Here is a 14,533-nt window from a genome sequence, read left to right on the forward strand (position 1 = left end):
CGAGAATAATAAATGGCATAATGAATGAATGTTCATTTGTCATGGACCACAAAGTCATGGCTGTTATTTGAATGCAAAGCTGAAGTTGTAGTTTCAGATTACTCATTTCCACTGCTCTTGACTAACTGAAAACAATGAGACAGAATATATTGTGGCTATTGAGTCACTGAGGCCCAAGCTCTGAGTCCCAGTGTTTTGGAGTTGTACGCAGTCTTCCAATCTTCACTTTTAGATATTATTTCTATGCAGAGATTTTCTAACATGTACAATTTTCCTCCTTTTAAAATCTAGACTTCATTCAAAAATTATCACTTGTGAAGTGAGTAAACCAGGATTTCAGCACCATTTAGTCAATATAAACCTACTGGATGAAATTAGGAATGCACCACTTGCCTTTTTCTGAACTGATTAATGAATTGCAAAAGTTCAGTTTCAGTAGGAGTGACCATTGTGGAGATGAAGTCCTGCCTTCACATTGAGGATACCCTCCATCGTATTGTGTGGCACTATCACCATGCTAAATGCGATAGATTTCGAACAGACCTAGCAACTCAAGACTGGGCATTCATGAGGCACTGCGGGTCATCGGCAGCAGCATTGTACTTGAACAGAATCTGCAACCTCATGGCCCAGCATATCCCCAACTCTACTATTACCATCAAGCCAGGGGATCAACCCTGGTTCAATGAAGAGTATAGGTGAGCATGCCAGGAGCAGCACCAAGCATACCTAAAAATGAGGTGTCAACCTGGTGAAGCTATAACACAGGACTACATGCATGCCAAACAGCACAAGCAGCAAGTGATAGACAGGGATTAGTGATCCCACAACCAACAGATCAGATCTGTTTTTGTTGGATCAGATCTAAGCTCTGCAGTCCTGCCACATCCAGTCATGAATGGTGGTGGACAATTGAACACCCACTGGAGGAGGGTATTCCACAACTATCCCCATCCTCAATGAGCAAAAGATAAGGCTGAAGCATTTGCTACAATCTTCAGCCAGAAGTGCCGAGTAGATGTTCCATCTTGGCCTCCTCCGGAGGTCCCCTGCATCACAGATGCCATTCTTCAGCCAATTCGATTCACTCCACGTGATATCAAGAAACAGCTGAAAGCACTGGATAGTGCAAAGGCTCTGGTCCCTGACAATATTCCGGCAATAGTACTGAAGACCTGTGCTTCAGAACTTGCTGCTCCCCTAGCTAAGCTGTTCCAGTACAGCTACAACACTGGCATCTACCCAGCTATCTGTAAAATTGTCCATGTATGTCCTGTACACAAAAAGCAGGACAAATCCAACTTGGCCAATTACTGCTCCATCAGTCTACTCTCCATAATCAGTAAAGTAATGGAGGGACTCATCAACAGTGCTATGAAGTGGCACTTGCTTAGCAATAACCTGCTCACTGATGCCCAGTTTGGGTTCTGCCAGGGCCAATCAGCTCTTGTTCAGCTTATTACAGCTGTGGTTCAAACATAGACAAAAGAGCTGAACTCCCCAGGTGTGGTGAGAGTGACTACCCTTGACATCAAGACCACATTTAACAGAGTGTGGCATCAAGGAGCCCTAGCAGAACTGGAGTCAATGGGAATCAGGGAGAAAACTCTCCACTTGTTGCATTCATATCGAGCACAAATAAATGGTGGTTGTGGTTGTTGGAGATCAGTCATCTCAGCTCCAGGACATCACTGCATGAGGACCTCAGGGTAGTGTCCTCAGCCCAACCAACTTCAGCTGCTGCATCAATGACATTCCTTCCATCATAAGGTCAGAAGGTAGTGATGTTCGCTGATGATTGCACACTGTTCAGCACCATTTGCAACTCCTCAGATTCCAAAGCAGTCCATGTCCAAATACGGCTAGACCAGGACAATATCCAGCTTGGGTTGACAAGTGACAAGTAACATTTGCACCACACAAGTGCCAGGAATGATCATCTCCAACAAGAGAGAATCTAGCCATCGACCCTTGACGTTCAATGACATTACAATCACTGAATCCCCCACTATCAACATCCCACCATTGACCAGAAACTGAACTGGACTAGCCATATAAATACTGTGGCTACAAGAGCAGGTCAGAGGCTAGGAATCTTGTGCTGAGTGACACACCTCCTGACTCCCCAAAGCCTGTCCACCATCTACAAGGCATAAGTCAGGACTGTGATGGAATACTACCCACTTGCCTGGATGAGTGCAGCTCTCACAACACTCAAGAAGCTTGACACTGTCCAGGACAAAGTAGCCTGCTTGATTGGCACCACATTCACAAACATTCACACCCTCCACCACCGGCGCATATAGCAGCAGTGTGTACCATCTACAAGATGCACTGCAGGAATTCACCAAGGGTCCTTAGACAGCACTTCCAAACCCACAACCACTACCATCGAGAAGGACAAGGGCAGCAGATAGAGGGGAACACCACCACCTAAAAGTTCCCCTCCAAGTCACTCACCATCCTGACCTGGAAATATACCATTGTTCCTTCACTGTCGCTGGATCAAAATCCTGGAACTCCCTTCCTAACAGCACTGTGGGTGTACCTACACCACATGGACTGCAGCAGTTCAAGAAGGCAGCTCACCACCACTTTCTCAAGGGCAACTGGGGATGGGCAATAAATGTTGGCCCAGCCACACCTCGTGAACGAATAAAAAAAAATTCGCACAACCATAACCACGAGGGTCAAAAATTGTATAAATTTACCTTGGGCAAAAGTTCAAACTTGTAGTAACAAACTGGCTGCCCAATTTATTTTCAAAAGTAACTAAAATCATTTTTTGGCATATCTGGAGATGGCAGCCATGGGAGAGTTCTTGAAGAACACTGGCTATTCCAATTTCTCAATGGGGCCTTTCATTTATTAAGCCTCTTATATACATATTTCATGGGGATAGAGTTCATTTTTACTATGTGGGGAATGAACCCAGAAATTAGTATTGGGACCAACAAATGCACAGATTGGGCACAAGCTGCCCCCACTGCTATGCTTTGAGCCCCCTTAACTCCCAAAAACTGGGGTGCAATGTGAACTTCTTTGAGTTCTCCGCCTGAAGGCAGGTCCTTGGCAATTATTCACGATGCCAGAGCTAAGTGCTGTGATTTTTTACGACAGGTAGGGCGAAGTGGCAAGCCCTGAGCCTTCCTCAGCCGAAATGGGGATCAACGCCATGCTGTTGGCATTAATCTGATCCACACGCTAGCCTCCAGCCAAATGAGCTAATCGCCCCCCCCCCCCCCCACTAATTTCTCTACCCTCCTTTCAATATTTGTCAGTCCTGGATCCAGATAGTCATATCAGACCAAGGAGACCATTGCATTCAGCTAGGAGCCCCAGCACAATGGAATATTTACAGAATGATGGAATGCTTATGGCACAGAAGGAAGCCATTCAGCCCACCGTGCCCATGCAGGCCCTATGTATGAGCTACTCAGCTCATGCCACTCCCCTGCCTTTCCTCTGTACATATCAACTTTTTTCTTCAGATAATTATCCAATTTCCTTTTGAAAGCCTTATATCTATCTCTCTATATAGTATAATATAAAATCTTTGGCACCCTCACAGGGTGCTGATTGACAGTTTGGCGTCATGCCTGACAAAATCTTCGTGGCAGTTCCGACCTGACAACCTTTGGGCAAGGCAACGACATAAGTCACCATGAGCTGCTCCGGGTGGGGGCAAGTGGGGGCTGGGGTGGGAACTCACTCCATCAACGGGCTCATCTATTTGCTGGTGAAGTACCTTCCAAGCAGTGAGCGGCCACAAAACGACCGGGCAGCAATACTTGGGGAGGGATGAGGGAGTGAGAGAGAGGGGCTGGAGATCCGAAATTTTAAAAAGGACAGAAAAGGCTGGCTATACTCAGCAGGTCGGGCATCATCTGTGCAGAGTGGAGTGGGACGAGAATTTAACGGTTCGCGCCGGCAACCTTCCATCAGGAGCCAAAGCAAGCGCGAGGAGGCGGGAGTGTTAACCTTACTCTGGAGGGACCGCTTCCGCTTGGCGCGCGTGCGCAGCCGTTTAACGGCCGTTTGAGGCCGGTCCATTCGGGCTAACGCTCACATCCGGCAAAAAAAAAACACTACCTCAGCAACGAAGGTGTGAAGCCAGCTCTTCCAGCCCAGCCTCTCGTTTTACTGCCTCATTTCCATCACCACTTTACTTCTGCTATTGTACCGACAACAATTTCGCACCTCACTGCAAATCACCCGAAGCCAAGCCAAGGTCATTTTCGCGATGCTCATCGTTGCCCATTAGCACCAATTGAAGTTTGGACAGACGGTGAGCCAGGTATTTGTTAATCGAAAGCTTTCTGCTGATTGCCCTTTGTCTCCTCCGAGATTAAAAAAAAAGACCCCAATTTATCACGTTCCTTAACCATTGAGCCTTCGCAAATATTTGAGGCAACTTTCCTCACAAAGCTAGGTGCCAGCATTTTCTTTACCTTCAGAAACATGAAGACAACTCGGAGGCAATGCACTAGATTTTACAATTTTTCCTCACCTGGTTTTGGGATGGGTGCTATCAGAAGTCCTACTAAAGCAAGGTTAGTAACACTCCAATTAAAATTAATTGCCAATGATATTCCTGAGTGCTGTGCCTCATTTTCACACGATACCGAGTGGAAAACAGGCATCCAGTGTTGCTAGGTACTGACAGAAAAAAAAGGCACTAATATTTCTTTTCGATTTCGCTGAACCAAAGTTGCTTGAAAACTTGTGTGAAGGATAAAAACAGAAAATGCTGGAAATGCTCAGCAGGCCGGGTAGCATCTGTGAAGAGATCAACAGAGGCCCAGATTTTCGCTCCCTGGCCTGCAAACCCAATTTTTAAAAACGGCCGCCCGCGGTTCTGATGTTCGTTCTGGGGGCCGGGCCGGATTGAAAGTCGGCCCCGCCGCCCCCCAGAATGAGTGCGGGAGGCTGTTGGGTGCAGAGGAGGGCTGGGCCTGCCTCTGTGCTCTGGCACTGTATTGAATTCAATAACAGAAAACAGTAAAACAAAAAATAGCCCTTACCACTCACCCCCAAACACTCCCTATGCTGCAGCCATGCTAACTTTGCCACCTCATGCCCCTCTATGCATCCCTTTGGCCCCTTATATCCCTATGCCTCTCCACCGCCATGGCCCCCTCCTAACCCCATGACCCTCACATCCCCATGGGCCTTTATAGCCCCTATGCCAATTTAGTGCCAACTCATGGCAATCTATGCTGCCCACTCACTGCCCATTGCCCTTACACCCTCCATCCAACTAACCTAGTATCCTTTGACAGTTCCTGTACAGCTTTAAGAGTTCCTTGACAACTTTGACAGTTCCTTGACAGTTCTTTGACAGTTGGACAGTGTTAGAAAATAGAGAAAGTTTTAAGTATGTTGTATTTGTGTGTGCTAGGAATGAGTTTTATCTTTTAAGGTCATTTTTATTTGTGTTTCTGTATTTGTGTGTTAAGAAAAGGAGAAGTTAAGTTTTAATTTCAATTTTAAAGATTTTTAATGTGTTTTATGACCCTTGAAGTGGAGATCTGTGTTATCAAGGGGGTAGTGGTTTATGGAAATTCCAACAAAGAAGAAAAAACTGTGCTGGCAACAGAGGTCCAGAGAGGGAAGCCCTGCATACACACACACACAGAGAAACCCAAAGCAGTTTGAGTACAGTTGGTCAGTGGGCTCCAAGGTTGCAAGGAGTTGCCAGCAGAAGCAGCATAAGAGAGGGACAGATAGTAAGTCCCAAAATTAAGTTGGAAGCAATGGCCAGCAGAAGCAGGAGAAAGCAGGTTTCCCTAAAGAACAGAAGAAGAAAGTCCCCAAATCCAGGGCAATGGAACAGGAAAGGTCCCAAGAAGACAGTTAAGTCAAAGGACAAGAACATAAATCTGAAAAAGGTCCTGTTAAGTGAAATTAAGAGAGGAACAGAGAAAGCCAGAGGTCCAAGGAGACAGCTGAAGGTCAGTAACTCTTTACTATGGGCATGTGAAGCAGCAGTATTCAGTGAGAGAAAGTGCGTGGTGACCCAGAGAAAGGAACCTTGGAAGGAGAGTTCGAAACCCTGGAGGTGGACCCCTGTGGAAGGCGCCTGAGAGAAAGCATCGGCTTGAGAGCAGATTCCAAAGCGAATTTTTCGAGAGTGGAGATTGGAAACCCTCATGTGAAAGGTGGAGTTCACTGAGACTGGTTGGCTCACAGTGTGACAAGCTTTTGAGGGGATTTGAGGAAAGATCCATAGCATCTGTTTGGGGTGACATCAGTCACTTGGTTTCAGTGTGTGGTATGCCTGACCACAGGTTGCCTATTGGTTTACATGGACTGTGTACTGACTGTGAACGCTAGAGTATAAGATAGCTTTTGTAACTTGTGTTATTGTTACAAATCTGTGTACATCTGTAAAGGTATAGCTGTGGGTGAAGGAGTATTGTAATATAGATCATCTTTTCCTGTTTAATAAATGTTTTATCCTTTTGTTAAAAGTTCATCAGCTGACTCCTGTGACTCTGTTCAGTAGCCACTGTCCACATATCTAAACTAAAAATAAAAGTTGGGATCTATTAAGTCGGGTTCCACCCTGGGACCTGGCTTTTGTCCAGTAGTAACACAAGCTGGGATCGTAACAACAGTTATTTGACATCTGGACAGTTTTTTGACAGCTGTGCGTCTCCCTCACTGTTCTTTGATGTCTTGACAGTTCCAATGAATTTATGCACCTTTTATGTACAATCATGTTTACTTTTAACAATCCCAAAGGGTACCTTACTCTCCCAAAGGGATTTTCACCATGACGGAGAGGCCCTCCATTGTAGCGAAAATCTTGGCTAGAGTTAACACTTCGAGCTGAATATGTCTTCTTCAGAGCTGAAGGAAGGTAGGTAGATATATAATGGGTTTTATGCTGTTAAAAGGAGGGAGGGCAAGGAAGAACAAAAGGGATAGGGTAGTGGACAAAGATATCTTGGAACAAAAGGCAAAGGGAGTGGTAATGGTTGTGGTAAAGAAATAAAGCATTTGTCCAGAATGTGAATGGCTGAATAATGAACAGCTCTGTCCAAAAGCAAAAACATTCAAAACAAGATTCAGACGGGCACATGGCAACAAAAAGCTGAATCAAAATGGGGAACAGAATTCATGGTCTGAAATTGTTGAATTCAATGTTGAGTGCATAAGGCTGTAAAGTAACTATTCAGAAGATGAGGTGTTGTTGCTCAAGCTTGAGTTGAACTTAAGTTGAATACTGCAGAGGACCATGGACAGAAATGTGAGCACAAGAGTACGGTGGAGGATTAAAATGGCAAGCAACTGGAAGCTTGGGATCATGCTTGTGAACAGCGCAGAGGTGTCCTGCAAAGCAGTCACCAAATCTGCATTTGGTCTCCCCAATGTAGAGGATAAATATTGGCCAAATGTTTTTGTACATTCTATGTAAATAGTACTTTACAGTGTTTTGGTGGAGAGGCAGGGTTTCCTATCTCAAGACCTCAGTGGCAGTTGCCTGAGCCCCTCCATCATAGAAGGTAAGGGTAGAAGGTGGGGTCTGTGTCACACTACTGTCTGGAGGTGTGGGTTGCATGTTGCACATGCATCCAACATGGTGCAGATATGGTCAGGAAAACTCCGTCAATTCACTCATTGGAATAAGCACCAGGACAAATTTATTGTCTCTTTAAGTAGCATTGTACCTGTTTGTGGAAATGCCTTTGTGCACTGCTGCCTCTTGCAGTGCCATAGTATTGTGACCACTGAGATCATCTTGGGTGAAACAAAAGGTGGGATTTTCTGGCCCCGCCCACCACCGGACTCATCCGGCCCCATTGAAAGTCAATGGACTTTTGGCTGGGCCGCTGAATCTCCTGTGGCGGGTTTTGCCACAACAGGGCCAAAAAATCCTGGCCAAAGCCTTTGTGCTGAAGCCATTTTACTGACCACATGAAACATGGGGCCATAACATCTGAGCTTCATGGCATCCTATTGTGGGAGTACCCCAAAGATGGGCTGGGGGAACCCCTCCACCTTGGAAGCTCACTGTAAGGTTTGCATAGCAATTGCCCAGAAGTGCAAACTTCCCCTAAGCAATTGCCCTGCACTGGTAACCATCAAAAAATGCGGTTTAAATCACAAACTTCAGATGGTTCCAACTATTGGCTTACACCAATAGTTACCTAGAAAAAATTGAAAAGGTTCCAACTTCTGTGTAACTACTGCACAGCCCCACACCGAATGCCATGGGTCTCCTCGCATGCTCCTGAACCCTCAGGGAACACCCCACACCCCCACCTCTCCACAGGACTTCACCAGCTGCCTGAACCCCCAGGTGTCTCCCCACAACCCACTCCACCCCCATACAGGACTTCTCGCAGCCCCAAGGGACTGGACCCACTGACAGGAACTCACCAACCCATGGAACACCCCATCTTCCTGCCAGGCCTAATTCTCAGCCCTACCCCTCTGAGGTCTGATCCACTCCCACCCACTGGCAAGGCTTGACACCACCTCCTAACCCCAAGGCCTGGCCTGACCCAACCTACCTCTCCCCACCCCGACAGCCTGACCCCCCCCCATCCCAAATCCCAACCCGACCTACCCCCGAAGCCTGACAAGGTCCCCCCCACACCAAGGCACGACTCCCCCCTCCTTTGGCCCAACCCCCCCTCCCTGCTGAGGCCTGACACAGCTCCACCACGAAGCCCAACCCAACACTCCCTGGGACCTGACACCCCTCCCACCTAAGGTCTGACCCACCACCCCCCAAGCCCAACCCACCCACCCCCTGAGACCCATATCCCCGAGGCCCAGCCCCTTCCAGGTCTGACCCCCCCTCCCACAAGGCCTGACTCTGATCTCCGCTCCCTCCCCCAACCCTCTCCTACCCAACTAAATCCTACCCACTTATCTGAGACACTTGCCTTCTTTCTGGCCTGTGAAGGACCTTTACTCTTCACTGGATCTTTACCTTACCTGCTTTAAGGTGGCTCGTTACATAAAAAAGGGGGAGTGGTTTCCTTCCCTTTGACAGCGTTACCCTTTACACTAGTCCTGGGGCATGCTATGCTACTCAGGCATTGACCAGCCTGAGTTGAAAGTTTGGGCGAGGCAGGATTTCGGGTAACAAACTAGGAGTGGATTGGCAACCCTATGCTGATTGCCACTCTGAGGAAGTTCAGGCTCATGGCGTTAGGAGTGTGCAGCTGAATTTGAGTGGGCTTTGATAGCTGTAAGAGAGCCAGCCACTGTAAGTAACAGCAGAGATTAGCTAAAATATCAGTCTGCAAGTTTGTACAGGGCATTGACTGTTGGGTGAGTCACTATGGCTTTGAATATTCCAATATCGGCTCATATGGAGATGAAGGGAGATTTGAAAATAAATTGGAACTTCTTCCAGTCTCAATGACAGAGCTATGAAATTATCAGAGTTAAACAAGAAACCTGAACAAATAAGAGTAGCAATTCAGTTATCAGTGCTGGAGAAAGAGTGCTACAAGCAGTATTGCACCCTAGACCTCACCGAAGAGTAGCAAAGCCAATCTTATGAAGTATTGGAAGCTTTGAAGACCCACTACACCCATCTACTAATGTTATTTATGAACAATGTGTGTTCAACACCAGAACTCAGCAAGAGGGGGAGAGCATTGAATAGTATGTGACTGCATTGAGATGTCTAGCTGAACTTTTTTTGAATTATTCTTTCAGGGAATGTGGGCATCGCTGGCTAGGAAAGCATTTTTATTGCCCATCCCTAATTGTCTTCCCGAAGATGGTGGTGAGCCACCTTCTTGAACTGCTGCAGTGCCTCTGGTATAGTTACACCCACAGTGCTGATAGGGAGGGACTTCCTGGATTTTGACTCAGCAACAGTGAAGGAACGGCGATATAGTATCAAATCAGGATGGTGTGTGATTTGGAGGGGAACTTGTAGATGGTGGTGTTCCCATGCATCTGCTACCCTTGTCCTTCTATGTGGTAGAAGCTGTGGGTTTGTAAGGTGCTGTCCAAGGAGCCTTGGTGAGTTGCTGCAGTGCATCTTCAGTATGTGAGGAGTCGCGAATGGTGCTGAACATCGTGCAATCATCAGCAAACATCCCCATTTCTGACCTTATGGTCGGAGGAAAGTCGTTGATGAAGCAGCTGAAGATGGTTGCGCTGAGGAACCTCTGCACTGATGTCCTGGAACTGAGATGACTGTCCTGCAACAACTACAACCATCATCTTCCTTTGTGCTAGGTATGACTCCAACCACTGGAGAGTTTTCCCCCTAATTCCCATTGACTCCAGTTTTGCTAGGGCTCCTTGATGCCACACTCTGTCAACTGTGGCCTTGATGTCAAGGGCAGTCACTCTCACCTCACCTCAGGAGTTCAGCTTGGACTGCTGAACAGATCCTGACAAAATAAGATAAAATAAGAGGATGTTTTCAAGGCTCTTGGATGTCTTCCTGGTGAATATCACCTTGAAATAGATGAGAATGTGAGGCCAAGTCAGCATCTTTCGAGGAAAGTTCCAGCTGCTCTCAAGTCCAGTCTGAAAGACAAGATAGAGGAGCTTAAAAAGATGGGAGTAATAAAGTGACAACTCCTACAGACTGGATTATCAGCACAGTCGCAGTGAGAAAAACCTGGAAAGCTGAGAGTGTGCATAGACTCAGAGGCTTTAATAAAATTTTGCATTGATCTCATGACCTCATGACAACCATTGAAGAAATTTTGATGCAACTTGCCAAGTCAAAGGTCTTTACTACCCCAGATGCAAAGGATGGATACTGGCAAGCAAAGTTTGATGAATGCTGCAGTTTTCTGACTACATTCTGCATGTCATTTGGGAGGGAGAGGTGGTTGCATGCCCTTTGGCATTCCTATTGCCCGGGAAGAGAATCAACACAGACACATGAGATAGTCAATGATCTTCCAGGAGTGGAAGCGATCATGGATGATATGCTAGTCTATGGATGTGGAGAAATGCTGGAAGAAGTCATCGTAGACCATGATCAGAATCTAGTGAGAATGCTAGAGACAATTTGCTAGCTGAACCTGAAGCTGAGTAACTACATAGGTCATGTACTGACAGCAAAAGAACTTCGTCCTGATCCTGATCCTGATAAGGTATGAGCTATAGCTGCGATGCAGCAACCTACAGGTGTGAAGATGGTGCAGCAATTTGTTGGATTTGTGAACTACCTAAGTTCTTGCTGAATTTGTCATCAGAGTGTGAACCTCTATGCAAGCTCACTGCATAGGATGTTCCTTGGCATTGGAGCTCAGAACAAGAAGCAGCTTTTACTCACATCAAACAACTGGTGACGACAACGTCAGTGCCGAGGTACAGTGATGCCAATGGCAAAGCACCTTGCAGTGTGATGGCAATGAAACAGGACTTGGCGTAACACTCATGCAGCAAGGAAAAACAGTTGCATTTGGATCCAGAGCTTTAACACAAACTGAACAATGCTACACATTGAGAAAAAGTGCCTGGTTATTGTCTTTGATTGTGAGCTTTTAATCGGTGCCTGTTTGGGAGAGACAAAGTGATGGTAGAATCTGACAACAAGCGACATCAAAGTTTCTCTCTCAAACTGCTTCTATCTGCTCAAAAGCGTCAGCAGAGGATGGAGTTATTGTGTTTACAGGGATATCATTTGGAAGCGAAGTACAAGCAAGGGAAACAGCTGTACATCGTCGACATGCTGATAAAAGCCGCACTCCTTTTGAAGGAAGTTGATGTCACTAGTATAGACTGTGAAATCTTCCAGATTCAATGAGAAGCAATGGCACCACATACTCTGAAAGTCATCAAGTCATTAGAGACATTGGGGAGAATTTTTCCTATGGTGGGATACTGGGCAGGAGCGGGCGGGGGTGGGCGCGGATTGCCAAAGGGGACATAAAAAAATCCAGTAGATCCAGCACAGATGTGCAAGGCAGTCTTAAAGTGGAGAAATACACCTAATGAAAGAATGGAAAGTAGTCCAGTCCAGTGACTAATGTCCTGTCTAGAAGACAGGAAGGAAAATATATGTGTGTATATATATATATATATATATATATATATATATATCAATGTCACCCTGGCTACTTTATAAAATTATTTTTCTTTTAAAATGGACAAATGGCTGGACTGATAAAATGGCCACTGCTGACCACATGATGGTAGCACTGGAAGTTTCTGAACAGTTTAAACATGGACAAAGGCTAAAACATCAAACCCCTGGAATGTAACACTCCTTGCATTGTAGAAACATTCCAGCCAAGCCAACACAAAGGATAGTAGATGACATGTCTGCACTAGTCAGCTTGGATAAAGACAGAGCTATTTGTGGCTCCTCATCTCCAACGTTGTGCTAATGGTTCTATTGTTACAAAGTACAATGGGTTTAACAAGAAACCCCATTAGCTGAATAGCTCAACCCAAAACCACCCTCTCACATGGCCGGGACTTCAGCTGTTTGAATTGCTAGTTATACAGCTTCAGATTCCATCTTCAGTCTGCTGTTTAACATCTGACTGGCAGGTCACAAAGAAGTGAGCTTTGGCCAGGTTGGACAACTGGCCCATATCTAACCTGACTCTGCTAGAGTGATTTTATACTATCACCTACAGAAATGATTCAACTTCTGTGTGCCTACTCCATCTTGGAACATCAACACCACTGGAAAAGTGAATCTTACACCACCGGTCTTCAGCCAGCTGAACTCTGCGAAAGAATTCCTCCTTAGACTTTGGTTCTGGACTCTGGATTCACGTGAAACCATCATTTTTATTTTTATCATGATCTTTGACCTGAAACCCTTTCTTTCCCTTATCTCTCTTTTATTGTATGAATGCAAAGCCCCTTTCCTGCATTTTGTATGTGTGTGTAAAATAAACCAACCCTCTTATTTTACCTTATTTCGAGTTTGCTGTGAGGTTATTAATAGAGGGTTGGATCACTCCAAACTGAAGGGTTGGGACACTTAAGCCACCACTTATAAAAGGCGGGGAATCAAAAAATCAAAAACACCTTTCTGTTTACATGTAGTGAGTGGAGAAATGAGGGCTGTTCTAAATTAAATCCACTCCCATCTGTAACACTAATGTCATGCCACATCCAAACTACTCTTCCAATAGCTAATAAAAACTACTGAAGCCAGTAGTAGTAACAGGAATGAGTGACAAAATCGAAGTGAAACGACAAAGCAAAATTTCACTTTGATAAAGCAACCAAATCATTGTCAGAGTTGAGAATTGGAGAGCCGTCAGTGCAAACAATCAACGCAGTCAACAAAATTCAGCCCACTTGGCAACTTGGAACCTGTATAAAGCAAAGTCATTGACCGGATATATTGTCACAACCGCAGGCATATACATTCACAGCAGACAGCTTATGAGGAAGAGTTGATTTCACCAACTGAACCAACAAATACAATGGGTCAGCAGCAATACTTCCTATGGCAATGACATTTCCCAAGAGGTGCCGTCACCCTAGGAACTAGCAGACATCAGAAAAACAACCAACAATAACCCGCACACATACCATTACAAGACCCGAATGCTTTAAAGATATGTGTGCAATGCATGTGTAGAAACAGATTAAAGTGAGACAGACTAGAATGAATAATTTTCTGTTCACCGTGATGACTTTCTTTATAGACTGTGTACAGTATGTGAGTTACTTGCAACTGCAAATGATAGTTCATAGAATGTATATTATTTCTCTTTATATAAAGAGGGATGTTTGGAGAAATGTCTTTGTGCACTGCTGCCTCTTGTATACAAGGCTTGCCATAGTCATTTGACCACTGAGGTTATCTTGGGTAAAACAAAGACTTTGTGCAGAAGCCATTTTTACTGACCACACAAAACAGTAACATTGAGCATTTTCCTACCATTGTAGACCGGGGTCAGCAGCCTGAAACACAACCAGTAGCCCTGGCCAGTACAGTATCTCAGCAACCTTTGCAAGCACTAGAATAGGCGTGCACACCCTACAGGGTACAGTGAGCTTAATTGGGGAAGTATACTAACATAGGTCACAGGGGATAGGCAAGACATAGGCAACATTCTGAGTTTATTGAAAGAAGCCTGGTTAAAGTCTCTTTTATTCTGGGTCTAACAGTAGCGAAGGTAAACAATTGGCTGAGTTTTGCTGAGTGAATTAAACAGTTACACTGATGTTGCAATCTGTGGAGTAGTGTGGCTAGATGAACTGCGCACTCCTCCCATCCTCGTCATAACAACCATAACTATTCTATTAACCCATTGCACTACAGACATCAGCTCCAAAAGTAGAAGGTTGGCAATTATGCATCAGTAGTGCCTGCAGTTCATGGCTTGGTCCTTGTTGTCAAATGCTAGTACCATTAGTGAGACAATGGAATATGAAAGCTAATGTGGCATTGGCTGCATGTGTATTATTGAAGAATCTAGAATAATTGGTGCAGCGCAATGTATATCGAATTAGGTTACTTCCATTAAAACTCTAAAATGAAAACAATCTGGTCCTGGGGATTTATCAATCTTTAGTACCATTCTTTTGTTAATTTCTGTTGTTTTGCTTACTTTAATTTTAA

The 14,533-nt window shown here is 45.2% G+C and overlaps 1 long non-coding RNA gene across 1 annotated transcript in view; it reads left to right on the top strand.

Moving 5' to 3' along the window:
* Positions 1–4,126: 4,126 nt before the first annotated feature.
* The window catches only part of LOC121284193, a 50,999-nt gene continuing 40,592 nt past the window's right edge, over positions 4,127–14,533 (top strand). Inside the window, exon 1 of the long non-coding RNA XR_005944451.1 lies at positions 4,127–4,288. This is a non-coding gene — a long non-coding RNA (uncharacterized LOC121284193). The remainder of the gene's footprint in view (positions 4,289–14,533) is intronic.

The sequence above is a fragment of the Carcharodon carcharias genome, chromosome 11 (genome assembly GCF_017639515.1).
Source record: "Carcharodon carcharias isolate sCarCar2 chromosome 11, sCarCar2.pri, whole genome shotgun sequence".
Lineage (NCBI taxonomy): Eukaryota > Metazoa > Chordata > Chondrichthyes > Lamniformes > Lamnidae > Carcharodon > Carcharodon carcharias.